Source organism: Castanea sativa, chromosome 1, assembly GCF_040712315.1.
Source record: "Castanea sativa cultivar Marrone di Chiusa Pesio chromosome 1, ASM4071231v1".
Lineage (NCBI taxonomy): Eukaryota > Viridiplantae > Streptophyta > Magnoliopsida > Fagales > Fagaceae > Castanea > Castanea sativa.
The window spans coordinates 76,498,287-76,516,941 of record NC_134013.1 but is presented as its reverse complement, the minus strand read 5'-3'; positions in this window follow the sequence as shown (position 1 = coordinate 76,516,941).

The following is an 18,655-nucleotide window of genomic DNA, read 5'->3' as shown; positions in this document are numbered from 1 at the left end:
GAATATATATATATATATTGTGCATGATTGTGGTTTTTTTTTTTTTATAAATAAAATAAAATCTTATTTTGAGGGTCAAGAGACCCCTTAAAATAACTTTATTTATCAAGGGTTGTAAATATAAATCTTTTAAACCTTGGTAAAAGGTTATTTAAGGGTCTCTTGACCCTCAAAATAAGATTAGAGCACTTGTTTTGAGGGTCATGAAGGCTTTCAAAATTTCCTTTTCGACGGTATATGTTTCAAAGGTTATTAAGGGTCAGTTGGACTCTTAAAATAACTTCTTTCAAGGTTTTTTAGTACTTTTTTTAGGGGTTTTGACCCTTGAAAAAAGTCTGATTTGTTGTAGTGTCAATGTCTAAATCAGTATCAAAGTGTTTATAAAAAATTAGTATCAAAATTAATAATAGTTTAGCGGACAACTATCTAGCTTAAATTATGAGAGAATCTGTAATATGCATCATAAACAATGCATATATTTGCGTTAAACACCACTAATTTAGACTATTTTTTTTTATTGTTTCAATAAAAAATCTGGTGTGAAGATAGTTTTCTAGTGTTTGGAAGCATAAGAAAAAAAGAGTAAAAGGAAAATTATTTTTGGTTAATAAAAAAAGTATGACTTATTTTTTAGAGATTATTTTCTACTATTTTTTTTTTTTTTGAAAAATAACTCTATCTCATAGTGAACTAAATAAAGGAAGTTTATAAAAAAAAATTTAAACTTATTTAAAATTGCTACCGAACATAAAAAAAATAGGATAATTTTATTGAAACTATTTTTTTGAAAATGACTCATTTTTAAAAAACATTTACGGCAAGACAAGAAGACGCAGTTTTTTGAATTAGGAAGCTGATTGCAAATATTTGAAGTTTGAGGTTCATAGTACAAAACTACAAATACGAAATTTTCAATATAGTTTAGCTGGGTAGCTGCAAAGCCTGCAATTAACCTTATTTTTATTTGATGGGTTTTTCTTTTCTGGCCATAAAGTTGGTTAGACGATGAAAGCCCAGTTTGGAAAACAGGGCTGTGTCGAATAGAGTAAGACGAGAGAGTAAGACAAGAGACCAAGATCTTGGCTCCGCATGGGCTTTGCTTATATTCAGCCCAACCTGAATAAGTCCTTATTGGCAAAATGCAAATGAGTTCTCTCAATATTTCTTCATTGGATGGCTATGAAGTTTGACCTTGGAACTGCAAATCCTGGATACTGCACTCTTCTCATTACACGTCTCCTCCGCCATGCTGTTTCCTTGAACCTTCATCACCCAATGGCTGCAGCTGAACACTACTTTAACTTTCATAAAATGTAGTTGTAGTTTCATTCTCAATCAGTTTTCATTTTTATACGATGTCTCTTAGCTAGCAAATAGGAATTTCAATTGGCTAGGAATACCAAGCTGGACTGAGTCAGTTGCTATATCAATATCCATAATCTTTGAGTGGCATGATGGCAGTGGCGGCTCCATGAATTTTTTTCAGGGTGTTCCTTAAAAAACATAATTTTTCCCAGCGGCGACTCTTGGAATTTTTGCCAAATGTATTGTTGTTTAGTTGTTTCATTAATTTGTTTGTCTTTTGTAAACTATAATTTGTTATATTGTTCTTTCATTAATTATAAAATTATTAATTGTTGTTTAGCCTAATATAATATAATTTGTTTGTCTTTTATAATGTATTGGTTAATTTGTTTCAGTAATTATTGTTTATTAGTTGCTTTCTCCAATTAATTATTGGTTAATTAATATCCCAAACAAACAAAATTAATTAGTTCAACTAATTACTATGGTTGTTTGATATTTGGAATATCAAACTATTACTTAACATAAAAAAAAAGTCAATAATTTATTCAGCACAAAAATATATAGACCGTATAGCTTAATTCCAAGTCTAAAAAAGAGTGATTTATTACATATTTTATGACATTAGTTAAACTAATCAACTACACATAGCACACTCCCATAAAAATAAAAATAAAAACCTACACATAGCACACATCCATATTTATTGATTATTAGTTGCACACTTGCACTAGCACTAGCATACAGTGAATCAGATAAAGCTAATTTATTGTATCTCACCAAAAAAATACAAACACTAGTTTCAAAAAAAAAAAAAAAAGACACCAACACCAACACTAAAAGACAATTAATAATCTCACCAACACCAACACCAACACCAACACCAGATAAAGCCAAAAACAAACAGGGTAAATATTAATAAATAGTAAAAGAGAGACTGAGATGAAGAGAGAGAGACTGAGACAGAGATGAAATACCTTGAGGGGTGGCGCCGTCGGGACTCAGGCAGCATGTCGAGGTGAGGAAGACCGATCTGATGTGTTCTGCTGTTCTGGAGCTCAAGTTTGAGGCCCGATCTGGCGATCTCCTTCTCCAATCCGGCGATCCATTGGTTCTGGCATTTTGGAGCTCCGTGTATTGGGTTTATGGGTTAGGTTTTTTTCTTTAGACTTTAGGTTAGGTTTCTTTCTTTCTTTCAAGGGCTGTCCGTTGGTTTCTGATTTCAGTATATTGGGTTTTGGTTTGTTTGGTGTGTCTTGTTTTTTTTTTTTTTTTTTGAATCCGTGGGTTTGCTACTGTAATATGTTGGGTTTGCTTTACCTTATTTTTTTTTTCTTTAGATTGGGTTTGTTTTACTGATTGATGTTGGGCTTTTTTTCCTGGTGGGCTTGCTTTGTTACCATTTTTTTATTTTTCATTTTTTAGTTCAAATTTTTTTTTGGGGCTTTTTTTTTTGCTTGAAAGTAGAACAAATAAATTTATTTTATTTTATTTGAGGGTGTTCCTAATTTTGATCCAAGGGTGTTCCTAATTTTTTTAAGGGTAAACAAATAAAATAAATTTAATTATTATATATAATTTTTTTTTTCCAATTCAGGGTGTTCCTGGGAACACCCTGGGCTCAACATGGCGCCGCCACATGATGATGGAACATTAATTTTGAATGGCGTTGACAAGATATGAATTTTCTTAAGCCTTCTTACCAGGTTATTTGCTCATGATGATGATTTTTAGTCTTTGCATGTTCTTTGAAGAAAACTTTTGGGATGTTAAAATTAATGGGAGTATTTTAGACATTATACAATAAAATATTTTAAGAATTATAAGCTCTCATTAGGGTTTAACTGAGAGAATCACAATATGACATATTTGCTATTTTCCAAAATATTAATAGAAAATTTGCTTGATTTTAAAGTTAAAGAAGGAATTGTAAACTACCCTAAACATAAAGGATGAAAAGTGATTTTATCATAACTTTTGTGTGTGTGTGTGTGTAAAATTATGTGTTTTTACTTAGAATAGTGCATAAAGAAAAAAATATAAAATGTCAACCCAAGAAAATTGTATGTGAAACAGTGAATTTTGACTCAACGACGTTGACTAAACCAATAAAAAATTTATAGAAACACATGGCACAACATTTTCATAATACCTTTATAATTTTGTAATATTTTGTTTTGACTTGTAAAGAATTGATAGCTCAGCAATTTTGAGAAAATTGTGATGACAACGAGATGTCTTAAAGTTTTTACAAAATAAATGTTATGTCCACGACATTTTCATAAAAAATTATAAGTAATAGGTTGTTACTGGTGGGCAAAATAGTAATTTTATTAGCATGTTTAAATTAGAATTAATAACAATTTACCTTGTTATGAAAGTGTTGTGAAAAATGTTGTGGATGTAACACTTTTTTTGCACAATAACTTTATTGTTAGTTGTGATTGGTTCCAATATGATATTTTATTATTTTATTTTTGATAATGCGAAGAAAATCAGTAGGCTGGATGCTCCGGACTTGAAAGGACTACTTGCTCTTTCGATGGCCTAGAAAAGAAAGAAAAGCGATCAAAGGTGACCGGGGTTGCCAGGCAAGAACCCTCCGATGGCAAAGTTAGTTTTCTCTCTATATTTTCGGAGTTCCAACTTTTTGGGAAATATAAAGCGTACCTTTGTTTGGTCTGAATGGACGCTTATATAGTGTCCTAAAAACAGTTATCATACTTATAACCTCTCCTAGATTCAAGGAGGTATGAGGGTTCAAAGATAACTTCCATAACCGCTTAGGAGTTATATACTTCTCACACAACGGTCACTGGAAGTTATACGTGTAACAAGGAGTTGTAATATTACACTCGGAAATTTTCCTAAGTGTGACAGCCTCGTCCGAGGATCTTCTTGTCGAGCGTACCTAGCTTAGAAATAAGGGTCGTTCCTCCTATGGACGGATTTTGTTCAGGACGAGCTTCACGACTCTCTAGGACGAGGCGACTCGTTCCATGATTATACGAACCTCGTCAAAGCTTCTTCCTTCATGGACGAGGTAGTTATTGGTGAGGTTTCCGGGGTCCTTGCTTCACTGGCTAAGTCCTGGACGACCTCTATGGATGACGTCGGGGTTGGCGCTCTATCGTACCCTATTAGTTGCCCCCTCATCCAAAGGTCGTCCAGAGCTCCTGGTCTTTGGACACATGTTTCCTTGTTCATGATCATGAGTTACCCCAGGTGTCACAATCTTAATGGTTGAGTTCCATTGGTTTCGGATTGTGCCACGCGTCATTACTTTGTTGGTTAACCGTCGCGTCGGTTCGTATTTTCGAGGAAGTTGCCACGTGGCTTTTCCTAATTAATCACGTCTTTCCAGGTTCCATTTTTCAATGCCTATAAATAGTAGATTTCCTCCCATACCCTCTGCATTTTTCAAATTTTCTTGTTTGACATTCCTCGTCCATCGCCTCGTCTAGAAGTATTCCAGCGTCCTTAGTTTCCCTTCATCTAGAGCTAGGTATTTTCTTTACACTCGTCTTTAGGTTTCCCTTAAATTTCCACAATGTCTAAAGTTTTTTCTTCGTCTAGTAATAGTGTTGACAAAGAGATAGACGAATACCATGACTCAACTAGTTACAGTGGCTCTAGTAGTAACAGTAGTAGTAGTGGGGGTAACATCATAAACGAGTATGTTTCTGGGGTTCTTGGGGTTCCCCTGGAAGTCTTTCAAGAGGAATTTAGGACGAGAGCGACGTCTGGGTCTGGGGCTGGTCCCTCCAGTGCTCCCTCGTCCACTTCGAAGGACGAGGTTGGGACCATTTATAGCTGTGCTGTGGGGGTTCCTTCTAAGACAAACGAGAAGAAATTAGCATCTCTTAGGAGCTGGTATCAGATTCCAAATGAGCTAAACCCTAGGTTGGCATCCATGATGAGTGGTGTTGCCAACCTCATTTTGGCATAGGAATTTATGAGGCCTATCTTCTAGGAGGTCTTAGGTTGCCTCTCAATGTATTTGCTAGGGAGTTGCTCACTAGATTGGGTTTAGGGCTGTGTCAGTTCAATCCCAATGCATGGAGACTCATCGTTTCTATGCAAATTTTGTGGAGAGAGGTTTTTGAAGGGGATTGTCCCCTTACCGTGGACAAATTCCTTTTCTGCTACAAACCCTCTGAAATTAGCCAATCCCGTGGCTTTTATCAATTTACAGCTAGAAGAAGAGATTGTAGGATAATAAAATCATTGGTCACATCAGATAGGAATTGGAAGACGAAGTTTTTCTTCGTCTTTGGTTTTTGGGCAGGACACCCAGTTGAGGTGGGCAGGGATCCATTTGCCCCATATACAGGAGAGTTAAGGAACCTTCGTTCTGAAGGTATGCTTATTACTATTATAGTATTACCTTTATCACACGTCGTTCTATACTAAGTAAGCTCCTCGTCCTTCCTGCAAGTGTTAGAAGGCTGTCTTTGAACAAGTTTTAATTGGGGCGAGTTCAAAAAGCTCGTCTTCACCCAGAGAGGGACTTCCATTCCTTGGTTACCTTTCAACGCCTCGCGACTTGGGGACTTGGCCCTGAGCCCTCTCTAGAAGCCACAACTCACGAAATTACAATCCACAGACGTAAGTATTTGCCTTGAAAGATTTCTTCGTCATTTCGTTCGTTTTGCCATTACCATCATCATATTATTATTATTATTATATATATATATATATATTTTTTTTTTTTTGAATGATGCTAACAACTTTCTTTGCAGGAATGGCTACTATGAAAGAGAACAAGGGCAAGGAAGTTGTGGACGAGGCAAGCAAGCAAGACGTTGAAACTCGGGCTTGTCCTGCTGTAGGTGATAAAAGAAGCCTGTCAAAAGCTGTTAATCTTGAGAATCTCCCCAACCGTCTGAAGGAGAAGAGAGCGAAGCACAGGAAGTCGTCCAAGTCTGGGGTCGTCACTCCTATTGTCCCTATTCCTCCTCCATCTCAGTCGCCGTCCATCCAGATCCTGACGTGGAGTCATCTGAGACTACCTATACCCCTCCGTCCAAAACTAATGCTCCTACCTCGTCCCAGCCTCCTTTGGAAGTTGCTTCAAACATCATCGAGAATGAGGACTTGGCTTGGGAGAGGTTTGAGAAGGCAGTTTTTGGCAAGGATATGGCTGCGTGCTACAACATGTCCTTGAGAGAGTTCGAACACTCAGGTGTCCACGACCTTTTCAAGGTAATTAATACAAACTTTTCTCCATTCTTTTTCCTTTCGTCCATATATTCCTCGTCATAAGCTTCATTTATTTGCTTTATACGAAAATTCGTAATCACTTGTGTAGGCTATGTCAAAGTTCATAGCTACGTCCAGACAGGTTACTGAGTTGGATAAGACGAGGATTTTATTGGAGAGGAGGATACAGGAAGTCAGGGACGACTGTAAAGGCTGGGCTGAAACTGCAGCCAAGGCTAAGGAGGAAACCAAGGGTTTGCTGAACCTCATCGAAGAGCTGAAAGCTGATATAGTAGAGAAAGACACTCGTCTTGATCACTTTCAGAAGAAGACCAATGAGTTGAGCAATTCTCTTGAGAAGGCCAAGGAAGATGCTGTAGAGGAGTTTAGGACCTCAAAGCAACTAACTGACCTGCTGGACGCCAACTATGCAGCCGGATTCAAAGATTTTCGCATGAAGGCAAAGGAAAAGTTTCCCGAGGTTGATTTTAGCTCCATTATGCTTCAATTAGGGGGTGCTGCTAGTTCTTTTCTTCAGACAAGTTCTGAAGATATCAACATTGAAGATGACGCCTCGACTAAGCCTGCCCAGGACGACCTCAATTCCGATGCCCTGTTGCCTGAAGACAATATTTTGACTTTGTTTAAAGTTTGTTTTGTTTCTTTGTTTTGGTCCACTATTTTTAGGACCTTTTTCAGATGTATTTGAATACAATTATCTCGTCCAATGTTTTCTGGACGAGTTTATTAACAATTACCTTTTAAGGCTTACTTTGCAGGGGTTTTTGAACGTTGGTCGTCTACCCTTGTTTTAAACTTTGATGAATGCATACTTTTATTCAGTATTGACTTTTATTGTTTGGACGAGTTTATATTGTTTGGACGAGTCTATGCTCTGTTTTTACCATTAGATGTGGGCTTTTAAACAATGAGCAGTGTTGTATAGTCGTCCATGCATTTTTCTTATGGATGACCCACCTATGCATGGACGTCTTTGTTAGCCATTTTAATTTTTCTAAGTATAACTCATCTCAGAAATGGCAACGATGATCATGTGTCCTTTTCCTCGTTCATGGCTAGACAGTTGGCATTTGTCTTTCGTTCAGACATTTGTAGCGTTTACCTCGTCCTAAAGTATCTGGGCGTCTTGGCCATATGCTCGTCCATGGACAAATTTCACTGTATGCCTTTTTTTCTCTCGTCCGTGGACGATCATGCCTTAGCTTGTTTTCCCTTTGCTTTATCCTCGTCTCGAGAAAAGCTTATGAACGTCACATCCCTGCGTCTAGGGATTTTCATTCATTTCAGGTTTTTGCCCCCTTGTGGGTATTATTATGAAAATTAGATTTATGCATTGAATACATTAGAAATCCAAACCATATTATTATATGAACATTGTCCATAAGTATGGCACACGTTTATAAGCTAGTGCCTTATTAAAATACTTAAGAAAATACATAACCTTGTCTTTCACAGGCTGGTCTGTAAGTGGTGCAAAAGTTTAAGAACTAGTGCACTTTTTATTCTTAATACACACCATAGTAGTAGTAAGAACACAACAGTAAATATAAGTGAACACGTAGACCATAGCTGTAACTTCGTTATTGATTTCCCTCGTCCCTGCTTATCACTGATAGTACCTCCTCAGGTGCTCCACGTTCTAGAGATGCTCTATCTTCTGTCCGTCCAGAGCTTCCAAGTAGTAAGACCCCTGCCTCTTGCAGTTGATTACCCTATAGGGTCCTTCCCAATTGGGTTCTAATTTTCTATGAGTTGGGTTCCCGGTTGCCAAGGAGACTCTTTTGAGAACAAGATCCCCAACACTGAAACGTCTGGGTTTTATCATGGCATCATGCTGTCTAGCCATAAGATTCTTGTATCTTGTTGTCCTTTGCTCCGCATTCATTCTTACCTCGTCAATAAGATCGAGGTCAAGACGAAATTGTTCCCCATTCTCTTTCTCCTGATACTTCATCACTCGATGATTAGCCATATGAACTTCGGCTGGTATGACGGCTTCACTTCCATAGGCTAGTTTAAAGGGGGTTTCTCCTGTCGAAGTTTGTACAGTCGTCCTGTATGCCCAAAGAACACCTAGTAACTCGTCTGGCCATATCCCTTTTGCCCCCTCGAGCCGAGTCTTGATGATCTTCAGCAGGGATCGGTTTGCTACTTCTGCTTGTCCATTCGCCCGTGGATGGGAGGGTGAGGAATAGTGATTCTTAATTACAAAATGTTTGCAAAAGTCCCTGAATGGCGCGTTGTCAAACTGTCGTCCGTTATCCGATACTAATACCCTGGGTACTCCAAACCTACATAAAATATTCTTCCATACAAAATTTTTAACGTTTTGCTGAGTGATTGTTGCAAGAGGTTCGGCCTCTACCCACTTGGTAAAGTAATCAATTTCTACTACTAAAAACTTCATTTGTCTGGTTCCCATGGAGAAGGGACCTAGGACATCAAGTCTCTACGGTGCAAAGGGCCATGGGGCCATCATTGGAGTTTGGTACTTCGACGTCTGTCTAGGGACATTGCTATAGCGCTGACACTGGTCACATACCTTGACATAGGCCTTAGCATCTGCCTGCCTTGTAGGCCAGTAGTAGCCTGCACAGACAACTTTATGGACTAATGATCTCGCTCCTGAATGATTTCCACATGCTCCTTCAAGAACTTCCCTCAAAACATAATGTGACTTGTCTGGAGCCAAGCACTTTAGGTAAGGCTGGGAAATACCTCGCTTGTACAGCACTTCGTTTATGAGGACGTATTTGGCTGCCCTTACCCTCAACTTCCTAGCTTCGTCTTTGTCTTCTAGAAGCCTTCCATCTTTAAGATAGATTATTATTGGACTTATCCAATTTTCTCCTCCTCCTATCTGCTGTATGTCCGGAAAGTCTATGCTTGGCATATATTGGACGTTGTCGCACTTGTCCGTAACTCCTCCTGCCGAAGCTACTTTCACCAAGGCATCTGCTTCTATATTTTCCTCCTTGGGGAGTTGAACAAAACTTACTACTGAAAACTTTCGTGCAAGTCGTTTCACTTTGCTGAGGTATTTCTTCATCCGATCCTTCTTGGTATCACAAATTTCATTTACTTGGTTGATGACTAGCTGAGAATCTCCTTTGATTATTATTGACTCCGCCCCTAAGGACTTAGCCAATTCCAATCCTTTGAGTAGAGCTTTGTACTCAGCCTCGTTGTTGGTGGTTTAATACTGTAGACGGGCCGTGTACTCCAGTTTGTCACCCTTTGGGGACTTTAGTATGACTCAAATCCCTCTTGCATATAGTGTGGATGATCCGTCTACATTAATAACCCACTTTTCAACGCCTTCGTCTTTGTCCAGCTTATCCTGGATGAGGGTGAACTCTAAGATGAAATCTACTAATGCCTGCGCCTTTATCGCATTTCTTGGAAGGTATCTGATGTCAAACTCGCTAAGTTCCACAGCCCACTGTATTAATCGCCCAGTGGCTTCCAACTTGTTCATTTCCTTCTTTATGGGGTGATCTGTTAGGACGTTGATAATATGAGCTTGGAAATAATGCCTTAACTTTCTGACAGCCATAATCAAGGCAAAAGATAGCTTCTCCATCATTGGGTATCGTTCTTCTGCTCCTCTCATTGCACGGCTTGTGTAATAAACTAGTTTTTGGATTCTTCTCTCTTCTTTGACCAATGTCGAGCTTACTGCGTGCAGGGACACCGCCAAGTACAAATACAGCTCTTCTCCAGGTACAGATAAACTCAACAACGGCACTGTCATGAGATATGTCTTCAAGTCTTGGAAAGCCTTTTGACACTTGTCTGTCCACTCAAATGCCTTCCTGAGGACTTTAAAGAATGACAAACACTTGTCAGTAGCTTTCGACACAAACTTGTTAAGGGCGGTAACTCGTCCGGTAAGAGACTGAACTTCCTTGATATTTTTCGGTGGTTCCATATTTAGTATCGCCTGGATTTTGTCCGAATTTGATTCAATTTCTCTGTGTGAAACCATGAACGCCAAAAACTTCCCCAACGAAACTCCAAAAGCACACTTGCTTGGATTTAATTTCATGTTATATCGCCGAAATGTATCAAAAGTCTCCTGAAGGTCGTCCAAATGATTGTCCTCGTCCAGGCTTTTCACCAACATATCATCTACATAAACCTCCACATTTTGCCCGATTTGAGGACGGAACATGTGGTTAACCAGTCTTTGGTAAGTCGCCCCTACATTCTTCAAACCGAAGGGCATCACTTTGTAGCAATACAACCCTTGGCTTGTAATAAATGAGGTTTTTTCTTGATCTGCTTCTTCCATCTTTATCTGGTTGTAGCCTGAGAAGGCGTCCATGAAGTTCAGCACCCTAAGACCTGCCGTCGAGTCCACTAGCTGGTCAATGCGTGGCAATGGGTATATATCCTTGGGGTAAGCTTTGTTTAAGTCAGTAAAGTCCACGCACATTTGCCACTTACCGTTAGCTTTCTTCACCATGACTATATTCGCCAACAAATCTGGATAATAAACTTCTTGGATGAACTCCACGGTAACCAACTTCTGGACTTCTTCCTTTATGGCATTGTTTCGCTCAGGAGCGAAAACTCTTTTCTTCTGGCGCACTGGTTTTGAATAGGGACACACGTTCAAGCTGTGAGTAATAACACTTGGATCAATACCAGGCATGTCCTTATGACTCCATGCAAAGACATCGAGGCTTTTCTTCAAAAGCTTGACCAAAGCATGCTTTGCCTCTTCTTCCATGCTCGCCCCAATTCTAGTGAACTTCTCAGGCTGGTTCTCGTCCAAAGGGACGTCTTCTAACACCTCAGTGGGTTCCGCTGCGATCCTTCTCCCGTAATACTCATTGCCTGTATATGCTCGTCCATCGCCAGCATGGCTAAGTAGCACTCTCTGGAGGCCAATTGATATCCTTGTACTTGGCCCACTCCATGCTCGATCGAGAATTTGATGGACAAGTGGTAGGTAGAGGTTACCGCCTTACAACTATTCAGAGTTGGTCTTCCAATAATTGCATTATATGACGATGCACAATCAACCACAAGGAAATTTACCTCTTTGGTTATCTGCTGTGGATATGTTCCAACGACCACTGGTAATGTGATGGTGCCCACTGGTTGCACCTTCATTCCTCCGAATCCCACCAATGGCGAATTCACTGGTCGAAGCTGATCTCGTCCTAGCCTCATTTGCTGGAAGGCGGGGTAATACAAAATGTCCGCAGAACTGCCATTGTCTATCAACACCCTCCTGGTCATGTAGTCAGTAATGAGTAGGGTGATGACTATCGCGTCATCGTGTGGGTGATGAAGTCGTCCTGCGTCCTCGTCTGTGAACGTAATGGCCTGCTTGTCTACTTCCCTCGTCTTAGGAGGTCGTCCAGATAGCTGGATGTTCTGCACTACCTTCAGGTATGTCTTCCTCGACTTGGATGACTGCGCTGCCGAGTTTCCTTTGATAATTACCCTTATCTCTCCTAGTGGGGGTGGTGATGACTCTTCCACCTTAGCTTTCAGTTTCTCATCTCTTTGGTCTCGTCCAAGGAAGTTCCTTAGCTTTCCTTGTCTAATGAGGTTCTCTATCTGCTGCTTCAAATCAAAGCACTCGTTCGTGTCATGCCTGTGGTCTTTATGAAAGTGGAAATACTTGCTCCTATTGCGCTTGTTAGGATCTCCTTTCATCTTATCCGACCACTTCAAGGACAGATCATCCTTGATTTGCATAAGGACCTGCTCTAGTGGCATTCTCAGGGGTGTGTATTGTTGATTTTTCACTGAAAAACCTGCCTTCTTACCATCCTTGTCTTTTCTCTCGTCTACCAGAGCCTTCTTTGGACGAGGTCCCTGATCTAAGTAACGCTGGTGGCCCGCAGCCGAGCGCTCTGCTCTCTTTCTCTTCTTGGCTATGATAGCGTCCTCAGCATTCATGAAATTCTGGGCCGAATGGACGAGTTCGGCCATAGTCTGTGGTTCCTGCTCGTAGAGCTTATGGATGAACAAGTTATAATTGACCCCATTGTGGAAAGCGGCCAACAATAACTTGTCATCCATTTCGTCCACCGTCAAGGCTTCCCTATTAAACCGGGTAATAAAAGACCGCAAACTCTCATTTTCCCCTTGCTCTATAGTCAGTAAACTAGAAGAGGAACGCTTGTGATGCTGTCCTCCAATGAAATTATTGACAAATAACTTACTCAATTCTTCAAATGATCCCACTGAGTTTGAGGGTATCTTGCTGAATCACACCCGCGCTGGTCCCTTAAGTGTGGTAGGAAAAACTCTGCACATAATCTCGTCCGGGACCCCTTGAAGGTGCATGGTCGTCTTGAAAGTAGCAATGTGATCGCACGGGTCACGATTTCTATCATACGAATCCAAAGAAGGCATTTTGAATTTTGGAGGTAGGGGATGACTATTGATGGAAGCCGTGAAAAGGGAGTCCGTTCGATGAACTAAATCATCCACCGGGTTCGCCCGCCTCATGTTCTCCCTCATCTTGTCCATGGCTTTTCTTATTTGGTCCATCTCTTTTTCCAAATGTGGCACTCTTCTTGAAGCGGTACCCCTTGTCTGATTTTCGGACTCAACATTTTCTCCCCCACCTTCCTGACTCTGGGCTTGTTCTTCCATGTGCCCATCTTGGCGCTGCCTCCTAAGGTTAATCTCCCTATTCAACTCCTGATTCTGACGGGTAAGTTCTGCCATAGCGGCAGCCATGGATTGTATATGTTGAACAGAAGGTGGTTGCATGACAGGCGCTGACCTGCGATCGCGAAGGGGATTACTAGAAGTATCCCTACTCTCCTGGTGGCCTGGGTTGGTAGCCCTTGATCTTGTTCGAACCATTAAGCCTTTTGTCTGGGAAAGACTAATTGTTGACAACAAAGCAAATAATTGAACGAAAAGAACAGTGATGTTTCCCACAGACGGCGCCAACTGATAATGCGAAGAAAATCCGTAGGCTGGATGCTCCGGACTTGAAAGGACTACTTGCTCTTTCGATGGCCTAGAAAAGAAAGTAAAGCGATCAAAGGTGACCCGGGTTGCCGGCCAAGAACTCTCAGATGGCAAAGTTAGTTTTCTCTCTATATTTTCGGAGTTCCAACTTTTTGGGAAATATAACGCGTACATTTATTTGGTCTGAATGGGCGTTTATATAGTGTCCTAAAGACAGTTATCACACTTGTAACCTCCCCTGGATTCAAGGAGGTGTGAGGGTTCAAAGATAACTTCCATAACCGCTTAGGAGTTATATACTTCTCACACAACGGTCATTGGAAGTTATACGTGTAATAAGGAGTTGTAATATTACACTCGAAAATTTTCCTAAGTGTGACAGCCTCGTCCGAGGATCTTCTTGTCAAGCGTACCTAGCTGAGAAATAAGGGTCGTTCCTCCTATGGATGGATTTTGTTTAGGACGAGCTTCACAACTCTTTAGGACGAGGCGACTCGTTCCCTGATCATATGAACCTCATCCAAGCTTCTTCCTTCATGGACGAGGTAGTTATTGGTGAGGTTTTCGGGGTCCTTGCTTTACTGGCTAAGTCCTGGACGACCTCTATGGACGACGTCGGGGTTGGCGCTCTATCGTACCCTATCAATTTTGACCTATAAAAAATTAACATATCAACAGTTGTGAAAATATTGTGCCAATTTGTTGTATTAATATTTTATTATTTTGTGAAATATTGCAAATTGAACAAACCAAAAATAATGTAGCAAAACTAATGTAGCTTTACGCATTAAAAAAAAAAGCGGCTGGTGAAATAATATAAGTTGAGCAAACCAAAAATACTGTAGCTTCAAGGCATTAGCTCTCTTTATATATAGATAATATAATATATAAAAAAAAAAATACAAATTGGTGTACTTCAGAAGAAAAAAAATATCCATCTCACCATATTGGCCAAATGCCTTGAATAAGTATGAAAGGTTTTTTAATAGCATTAGAATGAGTCCAAAATTGACTAAACCAAAATACTATTCCTAAGCCTATTGGCTCTTTTTATATTTTATTTTGACTTGTAAAGAATTGATAGCTCAGTTGTTTTAAAAATATTGTGATGACAACAAAAATGTCTTAAAATTTTCACAAAAGAAAAGTTATGTCCACGACATTTTCATAACAAATTATAAGTAGTAGGTTGTTATTAGTGGGCAAAAAAGTAATTTCATTAGCAAATTTTAATTAGAACTAATAACAATTTACCACCTATGGTTTGTTATGAAAGTATTGTGAAAAATGTTGTGAATGTAACATATTTTTTTGTATAATAACTTTATTTTTAGTTGTGGGTGGTTCCAATATGATATTTTATTATTTTATTTTGACGTATAAGAAATTAACACCTCAACAATTGTGAAAATATTGTGCCAATTTGTTGTGTTAATATATTATTATTTTGTGAAACATTGCAAATTGAGCAAACTAAAAAAAGTGTAGTAAAACTACTGTAACTTTACGCATTCAAAAGAAAAAAGTGGCTGGTGAAACAATGCAAGTTAAACAAACCAAAAATATTGTAGCTTCAAGGCATTCGCTTTTATATATAGATAATATAATATAAAACGAAACAAAAACAAATTGTTGTACTTGAGAAGAAAAACAATCCATCTCACCAGATTGGCGAAATGCCTTGAATAAGTATGAAAGGCTTTTTAGTAGCATTAGAATGAGTCCAAAAACTTGACTAAACCAAAACACTATTCCTAAGCCTATTGGCTCTTTTTATATTTTGTTAAAGAATTGATAGCTTAACAATTTTGAAAATATTGTGATGACAATAAAATGTCATAAAATTTTCACAAAAGAAATGTTATGTCCACGATATTTTCATAACAAATTATAAGTAGTAGGTTATTATTGGTAGGCAAAAAAGTAATTTCATTAGCAATTTTAGATTAGAACTAATAACAATTTACCACCTATGGTTTGTTATGAGGGTGTTGTGAAAAATGTTGTGAATATAACACTTTTTTTGCATAATAACTTTATTTTTAGTTGTGATTAGTTCCAATATGATATTTTATTATTTTATTTTGACTTATAAAAAATTAACACCTCAACAATTGTAAAAATATTGTGTCAATTTTTTGTGTTAATATTTTATTATTTTGTGAAACATTGCAAATTGAACAAACCAAAAATAATGTAGCAAAACAACTGTAACTATACGCATTCAAAAAAAAAAAGTGGTTGGTGAAACAGTGCAAGTTGAACAAACCAAAAATAATGTAGCTCCAAGGCATTCGCTCTTTTTATATATAGATAATATAATATAAAACAAAACAAAAACAAATTGGTGTTCTTGAGAAGAAAAAAAAAAAAAATCCATCTCACTAGATTAGTCAAATGACTAGAATAAGTATGAAAGATTTTTTAGTAGCATTAGAATGAGTCAAAAAACTTGACTAAACCAAAACACTATTCCTAAGCCTATTGGCTTTTTTTTATATATATATTTTTATATTTTTTTTATATAGTTAATAGATTTTGACTTGTAAAGAATTGATAGCCTAGCAGTTTTGAAAATATTGTGACGACAACAAGATATTTTAAAATTTTCACAAAAGAAATGTTATGTGCACGATATTTTCATAACAAATTATCAGTAGTAGGTTATTACAAGTTGTTATTTGTGGATAAAAAAGTAATTTCATTAGCAAGTTTAAATTAGAACCAATAACAATTTCTCACCTATGGTTTGTTATGAAAGTGTTGTGAAAAATGTTGTGGATGTAGCACATTTTTTGCACAATAACTTTATTTTAGTTGTGGTTGGTTCCAATATCTATACTACTATTTAAGAGATTTTTCTTGTTTTAGATTCTTATTTTTTGGTTAAAAAAAGCCCCTACATCCTTATGTTTAAATAGAGACAAAACTAAAAGACAATTCAGTAAAAATACAACTCTAACTCCCACTAAAATATTGCCAAAAAAATAGGGTTACTTCCCTGTTCATTTTCAAATTGCTTTATTCACTTATAAATTAGATTTTCAAAATAAAAATTATATATAAAAAATAAAAACATAGGTTTTTTTTTTTTTGCAACAAAATAGGACCACTAAAAAAAAGCTTTATCACATGCGCGAAGCACGTATGATGAGGTTAGTGATATTTTATTATTTTATTTGACCTATAAGAAATTAACACCTCAACAATTATGAAAATATTGTGTTAATGTGTTGTGTTAATATTTTATTATTTTATGAAATATTGTGAATTGAACAAACCAAAAATAATGTAGCAAAACTAATGTAACTTTACGCATTCAGAAAAAAAAGCGATTGGTGAAACAGTGCAAGTTGAACCAACCAAAAATACTATAACTTAGTCATTTGCTCTTTTTATATATAGATAATATAATATAAAACAAACAAAAACAAATTTTGGTGTACTTGAGAAGAAAAAATAATCTATCTCACCAGATTGGCTAAATATTTTGAATAAGTATGAAATGTTTTTTAGTAGCATTAGAATGAGTTCAAGAACTCGACTAAACCAAAACATGATTCATAGGCCTAATGACTCTTTTTATATAGTTAATAGAAACGTGTACATAGATAAGGGCCACAAGGCATGCGTGGACAATGTTTCTTATATATATTCAAGTTAACCACATGTTTCTATTCAGCAAAAAAAGTTAACCGCATGTTTATTTCGTTTCATATGAGACAAGAACACCTTCCGCCTGTTTTGTTGTCTTTCTTTGTTGGCATTTAGCAATAAAGCAATAACCATTTCTTAAAGTAATGATTAAAATTTTAAATTAGTCTTAAACTTTGAAGATAAACTGCAGTTTATCATAAATCATAGCAAGTGGTCTCACTTTCGAATTATATCTTCTTCTTTTTTTATGGCACTTTTGAACTATATCTTGAATTAACCTCTAGTTTAAAAAATTAAAAATTTAATGCGCTTGTTTCTCTCATTAAAAAGAAGTTTAAACCCACAATTATTAAAATAAATAGTATGGTCTCTGATCTTATGACAATGGTCCTAATTAATCTAACTTGAAAATTAACTAGTTTGGTTAGCAAGGCTCAGCTTGGGAAGGTAGGAAATTCGCATCATTGAAAACGACGCAACCTAAAAATGAATACAAAAGATCTAGCACGGCGTTCTAAGGTGGACAATCTGTAGTTGTTTCCTATACGATTACGTCTTTCTTATGATTAACGTGCAAACCCTACAAAGAATATGGCAGTATGCGCAGGAAATAAGCAAAGATCCTTAAGAAAAAAACAAATATGGTATGGGAAGTTGTTATACTTTATAAAAATAGTTTACACTTTACATACTCATTGAGCCTTTACATATTCATGACTATAGTCAGGGCCGGCCCAACAAAATTTGGGGCCTAAGGCGGAAACTTTATATAAGGCATTTTTATATATAAACATTAATTAAATAAATATATATAATACTAATTAAATTAAGACTAATTTGATGTAAATACAAAAATTGATGAATAATAATAATTAAACTAAGGTTAATTTCATACAAATGATTGAATATTATAGTTGAACCATAAATTTAAACAAAAAGAACTAGAAAAAATATTAAAAAAAAAAAAAAAACTTACTTTAACTTGGATATATAACTATGCATAGTTAAGTACAGTTGTAACATAAATTTTAATTTATATATTCTTTTTAAGAGAAAGGGATAGATAAATATTATTTGGTGTGTGGCTTTGTAAGATATTAGTTTACAAAAATTAAGATCTCAAACTATTAGAGGAGATTAGTCATCATTGATGATCTATCACATTTGCAGCATTTTTTTTGAAACATTTTAGGGTTTCAATTGGTTTTAATTTCTATTGGTCTCCTATTTTGGAAGCCTTGTTAGAAATGAAAAAGAAAAATACTAAAGATACTGCAAAATGTTCACAATATAATGTGATAATGACTGTAATTGATGAAATTCAACAACTTAATTTATTTGTGTTTGAATTTATTTTTTATGTGATTGGTGACATGTTAGTTAAATTTAAACTTAAACCTATAGTAAAATTTGTAGTATCTTTAATATCAGTTAAAAAAAAAGTACTAATTATTTAAAAAATGTTATATTTTTATAAAATTTTGGGCCTTTACAAATAAAAATGGGCCTTTTTTTAGTAGGG